General features: G+C 41.6%; 1 pseudogene; it reads left to right on the top strand.

Annotated features, from left to right (window-relative positions):
* Positions 1-1,202: 1,202 nt before the first annotated feature.
* LOC115815181 (uncharacterized) lies at positions 1,203-7,209 on the top strand (annotated as a pseudogene).
* Positions 7,210-8,204: the final 995 nt, after the last annotated feature.

Raw genomic sequence — 8,204 nt, 5'->3', positions numbered from 1 at the left:
GTTCGTAGTACCCTGTGTCCTGCCCCCAAACCCCCTCCACCCCCCCGGCTCATTGATGGGTCAGAGGCGTACACAGTGCGCCAGCTGCTGGATGTCCGTCGCCGAGGTCGTGGGCTCCAGTACCTCGTAGACTGGGAAGGCTACGGTCCTGAGGAGAGGTGCTGGGTCCCAGCCCGGCACATTTTGGATCCCACGCTCATCAGAGACTTCCGCCGCCGACATCCAACTCCTTCTGCTACGACGCCTGGAGGCGTCCGTTAAGGGGGGGGTACTGTCAGTACTCCTGTCAGGACTTTGTCTTTTGGCCGCCCTACTGGCCATTCTGGGTATTGTGTTGCCATGTGCCTTTGTTTGTGTATTGCCATGTGCTTCTGTTTGTTCCTGTGTTCTCCTGTCCCCGCCCCTCACCTGATCTCTATTATTGCCTCATTTGCTTCCACCAATCACCTGTCCTTGAAGTCAATGGTTCTGTGTATTTAAGTCTGTGCTGGTATCTGTTCTCTGTCAGATTGTGACCGTTTTCTGTCTGTTCCTGCCTGTGTGAGTTCTGCCCCCTGTGATTTGTAAGTTTTACTGTGTTTACCTGGACCTGTTTCTGCTCGACGTTTCGGATTTGGTTGCCCTGTGGATCTCTGGCTTTGACCCTGTTTGTACTCTGTTTTTGACCAATCTTTTGCCTTACGTCTTGGAATTGTTTGCTCTCTGCACATCTGGATCTGACCTTGGACTGGACACTGTTTCTGAGATTGATTTTTGTTTTTTGAATAAATCTTATTTTACCCAGTGGGTCTGCGATTGGGTCTTGGTCCGTCAAACCCTCACAATTTCTACGTGCACCTCATACAAAATGTACAAAATAAAGCGGGGTAAGTAAATAAATAACCCTTAACGCTGAAGAATCCTAAAGTGATATAATCTCTTTTTTGTAGAAGGTGATGCGCACAGACATGGGTGGCTATTTTAAGCGGATGCTGTAAATTTGTGCATAGTTAAGAAAGGGATGGTAGTGGGAATACTGCTTAGGAGAACTGGCTGGACAGGGAGACGGCTCTGTGACAGGTGTAAGGTTGAGTGGCTCTTGACTGGACGATAGCATTTTACTGGAGGTTGTGAAACATGAATTGACTGGGTGCGGGAGGGGTCATCTCTGCCACCTGTGTCTTTGCCTTGGAGTTGAGTATTAGATTACAAAAGGATGAAAAATGGCGACAGACGACCCTGTCCACAGAGTCAGTTACATGCTGCAGTCTGCCCTTGAAGCAGGCAGACGTGACATGAGGATAAACCGAATAGTGATTCTTTTTTTAACCTGGATTCAAAGAGAAATGGCTAAAATGTATATCTCTGCATTAACACTCAGTGTAACTCAGTTCTCTGCCCAAGAAATCACACAAAGGTAATATTTTACTTCACTTAACTGCCCTCTCACGGACTTTTGGCAATCAGGTTTGGCTTTATGTAAACGTATAAATTAGCTAGCTACTATAACGCCATGCTGTCACAAAGTAATTCTTTACGAACTCTTAGTTGCATTTACAGGATCCATGTCATTGGTACAAATTCGTGTAGTGAGTACAAGTGTGTTTACAACTACGTGAAACGTATGACTTGTATATCATTTGTTGTTGTGTCCAAAATCATTTACTGATTCACTATTCCCTACTCACTATATAGTGTTTGGCACATAGAACACTTCACTAGGGGATAAGGGCAGACAGCTGTTGATACATTTTGGAAATCATTTGTATGTCACACTGCTACATAATTATGTGCCGGATATTCGTAATTATTTATCTGTCGCATACAGAAACGCCAGAACATTTGCATCTGATTGGTCTGTAAAGCCTTGCCTGCTTTCACGAGACAGGCCACAATGCATGATGATCTAAGTCGATCAATGTAGGGTACATCGGTTGTACCCTACTTTTCATGATGCATTGTGGGATACTTTGAGTCCACTGTGTAGGGTATAACAATTCTCACTATACATTTGGACACTACTACAAAACGCCAAACTCACTATATAGTGCACTACATTGTGAGTGGTGAGTGATTTCAGACACAGCATGTGTGTACATATCACTGGGTACACCTGAATGACGCGTACAATCAAATCCAATCTTCTATTGTTTCATGGCTGTTTGGACGTAACATGAAAACAGGTTAACTACCTCACAAACAAACGAGTCTAATTGGGTGTGGAGAAGGGGGCGTAGGTCTTCAGCTCAGATAAATGTGCACATTTCCAGAGACGGTACGATTCATTTGAGAAAGTGTGTACAGGCTTTGGCCATGACAACCTGATTAATCTCAATTTATTCATGCATAAGCTGTACTATGGTTTTGACTGTACAATCAAATCTAGCATGAGATATTCACTGAGTCTAATGAACGAGGCCTGCGACCTTCTAAACCTTTGATTATCTTTCACAAGGATGGACATACAGGTCGTAGCAGTGTGTTTATCTACACATATTGTGCGTGTGCCAGGCAAAAGGTTTTCTTTACTTATAGTTCATGATTTGTGCCACACAAAAGTAATTTTTTTACCTACACACAACCTGATTTGCGTGCTCTACTTCTAATTGACCCGCTTAAACCTGGCAAACAATTTTCAATTAAAAAAAAAATCCACTTCAAGAGTTCTTTAATTAGCATTCCTCATAGGCCTAAAAAAAAATCTTCCAGAGCTAATTGCACTCTGTTTCCCTGCTCTGGCAGCAAATCTCTGGATATACACAGAAGGTGGGGAAAGACTCCTTAGAAAAATGTCATTCAGAGGGCAATTTAAACAGTTCAGGAGCTGGAAACAACCCCAAAATTACCTTTCTGCTAGATGAATCAATTAATTTTATTTCTCTTTTGATGTCTAACGTTTCAAGAAGTATCTATAGATATAATGATTGTATCAGAAAATTGATTTGACTGATGAGATTTTATATTTAATTGGGTTGCAGCCAGGCTATTACTGCAGTGAAGGACAAGTCTGTCTCTCAGGTTCAGTGTTATATTCATTCAGTCACACAGCGGAACTAAAACGCATGTAAAAATGATTCATGGAAAAATAATGTTAATATCATAGCTTTATTCCAGCTAAGCATAAGTATGCATATCATTGACCTGCCTAAACCCCACCACATTCTGTGAGAATGAGATGAAATAATGAAATAATGAAATAAAATAATGATTCCATCCTCAACGTTTATTCAAACACCATTGAACAGATACTGTTTGGCTTAAGCCCGTCAGAGAGCAACTCACAACTTTGTTTCTGTACAAACTTTAACAAATGCTTCAAATAAACACAGGGTTCATTCTACCTAAATAATGTTTAAGCTGCTGACAGTGAACCTCCTTATTTTCATTAGCACTCAAATACTTACAGCTCCCAATAAAAATAGATAGATAGATAGATAGATAGATAGATAGATAGATAGATAGATAGATAGATAGATAGATAGATAGATAGATAGATAGATAGATCACAGACATACTTAGCACTCCTAATAATAATAATTATAAACCACAGCAGAAATGAATATGATTCAGAGCCAAGTATGTGGAATGGAACAGAAGAGTATATAAACTATAAGTTAAATATAATATAAAATTTGTGTATATGATGTATATAATGTGTGTAGGTAAGAGTGGAGGTGGATTTGAATATGAGAGTGATGGACTTTCATATTTTGGGGTTTTGAATGGGATTATCAATAATTATTCTTTTTCTACACTGCTATTTGTGATGTATTTTATACTGCATAAGTAAAAATGATGCGTTGAAAATGAGATATTGGACCGAGTTTAGCTTTGCTGTTCCTTCTCTACATGTGCCTGGATATCACTCCTCCAGGACTCAGCTGTTCTCTTCTCTCCGCAGAAATAACTGCCTACTCCCTTTGGAGCCTCTGCCTGTGACTGATAACTCACCTTTTCACAGCGTTTCTAAACTCAGACAATCCCAAGCTACTATAGAACTCACTTTATTATTGTTAAAAAAAAATCCCAGGATTGAATGCCAGGTAACCAGGAAGGTTACTTTAGGTTATAAGCATATAACTTTTCTTGGGAAAGCTATTTGCTTGATGGCAATATATTATTAGTTCTCTTATATTCAATCTAAATTAACCTCTTGTAGGTTGTTACGGATAGGAGCACCTGCTAAATAAACAAACCTCTAATTGTGAACTATTTCTACCCTTCAGAAGTGTCTTTATCGAATCACCGATTATACTTTGTTAGTTGCTCTGTAGAGACCATGACCATGGTTCCATGTGCATTAGATTTGGAAAATGTGTCATGGTCCTGTGAGATTAAACATCAGGATTTTTTTTCAGACGCTGGTGGAATTACAGCCTCTCCGCACCATCAGCTTCCCTTTTAATGGCTGAGGTTTAATTTTAGCCTCCAAATTCCAGGGAATGTCTGCAAATCCATCCTTTGATCTTACAGAAGAGTCGGGGCTTTGACAAATCCAGGACTTTTTTTTTTAAGCCAACGAAGTAAAGAGGCCACTGCACATGGATGTACTAAACAAGTTTCTCTAAAAAGAAAAAAAAGGGCAATTGCGTAACACTCTCATAAATATATTTAGACATATATTAAAAAAAACACTCTTTCATGAGAAGGATAAACAACTTGATGACATGAAAGAGCTTCCTCTGTTTTTATATGAGTAGGGTTTTTCCCCCAGAAATTCAAATCTTTGCTTCACTCCTGTGTCTGACAAAATCTTCAGGGTGGATGAAAAGACATATCATTTTTTGTATTCATATTAATACAAGTTTGACATTGGTCTTAATATTGGCTCAAACAGAACAGAAAAATGCTTATTGACCTTACAACCTTAGTGGGCTGATTTGGATTTATCCTTGAAGGCTTTTGTTAAGACTTATTTTCATCTGAATAATACAAGAGTCAAAAGGAACACAAGGTGGAGGAAGACAGACGGAAGCCTGTCAGTTCTGATGGTTTGAGCTTGTTTTAAAGTACAGCTATATGAGTACTGAAATGTTTTGGTTGAGAACTGTGTATCACATTTCCCATGGCAACAATCTATTACCTTTACACCATAAACATCAAATCTAATCTTAGCCCATCATATTTATTTTCCCTTATTGTTTGGTGAGAAATGTGTTCAAAGTGCTTCTATGGTTCAGTCTATTAGTACAAAAGCAGTATCAGTAAGTACAGTCACTGTGTTATGAGTCAGTAAGATTTTATATTACTACTAATAGTGACTATGATGCTGGAAACATATTGTAGCCATTTGAAACTGACATCACATTTGCCCAGTGCAGTCTTGGAGAAGGTCACTGATTTCATTAAGGAGGCACAACTATCCCAACACGCCAAGAGCAAGGAAAGACAAACACGGAAATTCCAAACCTTACGGTCATGAGCCAGCAACACTAGGACAACAGAAGAACTGACCTGGAGGCAAAAGAAAGACAATTCCACCCTGGTTGAAACATAGGACAGATGGGCGAAGAGCCTGTCAGACAAGGAACTTACCCAACCAGAGAAAGGTCCTTGCCAAAGGATTGAACTTTGCCATCACACCACAGCGCTTACCCATAGTTGACCTCATTATAGCAACAGAATCAGCCATAAGGAAAAACAACCTAACAGAAACGGAGGCAGAGCAGCTCAGGTTGACGGTATCAGCAGCCCTTTCCAATGCTCAGGCACACTGTTCCAAACTTACCATCCAGGAAAGAAAGGCTGTGACATCACTGAGGAAAGACCAAAATATCACCATCCTACTGGCTGATAAAGGAAGATACACGGTGGTCCTAAACACAGCGGACTACCATTCCAGGGTTACCACACTACTCAGTGACCCTAATACGTATGAAACACTGAGACAAGATCCCACCAGTGGATACAAGAAGAAGGCCATAGAATATTATTAACAGCTACAGAGTATTAACCATTAACCGTGAACAATATCATCGCATGTATCCTGGAGAAGCCATCCCATGCAAGTATGGGCTCCCCAAGATTCACAAAGAAGGAGCCCCCCTCAGGTCCATTATCAGCAGCATTAACTCAGTTACTTACAACATTGCCAGACATGTAACTACCATCTTAGCTCCTTTGGTTGGTGACACTCCTCACCATATTCAAAACTCCAAGGTTCGAGGATTGAAACTGGACCCAGATGAAACCATGATGTCCTATGATGTAACCTCATTGTTTACATGCATCCCAACTATGGAGGTGGTGGATACCGTAAGGCAATGACTGCTACAGGACAACACCTCTATTAATAGAGCCAACCTCAGCCCAGACCAGATATGCAAAGTGCTGGACCTCTGCCTGAACACCACCTATTCCCGGTACAACAGTGGGTTTTACAGACAAAGACATGGTTGTGCCATGGGCTCACTGGTATCTCCCATTATGGCCAACCTCTTCATGGAAGAAGTAGAAAGCAGAGGCCTGAGCTCCTTCAGAGGAATAGCACTGAGCCACTGGTGTAGATATGTGGATGACACATGGGTTAAAATTGAAACCCAGGAAGTGTACGTTTTCACAGAGCACATTAAGTCAGTGGACAGTAACATCAAGTTCACACGAGAGGACATCAGGAACAACTGCTTGGCTTTCTTGGACCGTGCCGTACACATTGAAGAAGACAGGAGCCTCCACACTGAGGTATACAGGAAACCCACACATGCAGACCAACACTTACTCTTTGACTCTCACCACCCACTTGAACATAAGCTAGGAGTTTTCAGAACCCTGCACCACCTAGCCGATAATGTGCCAACAAGTGCTCAGGCCTGAGGGAAGGAGCACAAACACCTCAAGGGCACAATTAAAGCTTGTGGATACCTCAACTGGACCTTTGTGAAAACAGCCACAAGATCCAAGAAGAACAACATCACTGCAGGTGGTGAAGAAAAGAAGAATTAATGAAACAACATTGTCATCCCATACGTGTTTGGATTATCTGAGAAACTCAGGAGGATCTTCAACAAGCACTGCATTCCTGTGATTTTCAAACCCAGCAACACGCTAAGGCAGAAACTGGTCCATCCAAATGACCGCACACCCAAACACAAGAAAAGCAATCTAGTGTTTGCAGTCCAATGCAGTGAAGAATGCACAGACTTATACATTGGTAAAATGTAACAGCCCTTAAACAAACACATGGCTCAACACAGGAAGGTCATCTCCTCAGGTCAAGACTCTCCTTCCTAGGAGATTTAACAACAATTCACACTTGGCCGCATGTGACTCCAACGACTTTATGACTGTCGTTACAACAGCCGAGAACTAACAAACCAAGTGGCATGAATGACCTTGATAACAACCCCACAGAAGTTAAATACCTGGGATTCCCCACCAGTCAGCCAGAACTGAAGAGGCCTCTTGGATGAGAGGTGAACGTCTTCATGAATCTACAACCAAGTCCAGTTGTCCTTGACTTAACCCTTCTTGGATAACCATGACCTGGATGACTGAGAATTTTCACGATGACTGAGCATTATAGCCAAATCTTCTTTTTTTTAAAAAAAAAAAAGCCATTCAAAGCTCTCACAGCACAGGTAGACAGTGTTCTCGGTGACAGGGTGGAATGACTCCTCAGCATTCAGAGACTGAAATGTTATGTGTAAATGGAATGAGCTGTCACTGTCAGTAAAGGAGAAGACACACAGCTACAGAGGCACAGCTTGCAGGCCTGCGCTTTCCTCATGGCAGGTGCACTGTGGCCGTTAGAGAGGAGAGGAGACTGCTACGCTAATGAGAGTGACAGAGAGAGTAGCTCAGACCATTTCATCACGGTTACTATAAATACACTTCACATGGTAGCACGCTGCAGCCATTTAGGATTATCAGTGTATTAATGCTCACACACATACACACACACGCAGAAACACACACACACGTACACACATGCTCTCTCTCTCTCTCTCTCTCTCTCTCTCTCTTACACATACACGGACATACACACACACACACACACACACACACACACACACATACACACACACACACACACACACACACACACACACACACACACACACACACACACACAAGCACAATATAGAAATGGAGACTGTTGATGGTAGAGTGAAGTCTGAGGAACAAGCAGATATTTACTTAGAGTGTTCCAGCGCAATAAAGTCAGCGTCCTCTCCTTGACCCACCGTCGCTAACTCTGTTTTATGATAACACACACACCACTACAG

This window comes from Chanos chanos, chromosome 6 (assembly GCF_902362185.1).
Source record: "Chanos chanos chromosome 6, fChaCha1.1, whole genome shotgun sequence".
Classification (NCBI taxonomy): domain Eukaryota; kingdom Metazoa; phylum Chordata; class Actinopteri; order Gonorynchiformes; family Chanidae; genus Chanos; species Chanos chanos.
Note: the sequence above shows the minus strand (reverse complement) of the source record. Positions and strands in the feature narration are given on the sequence as shown.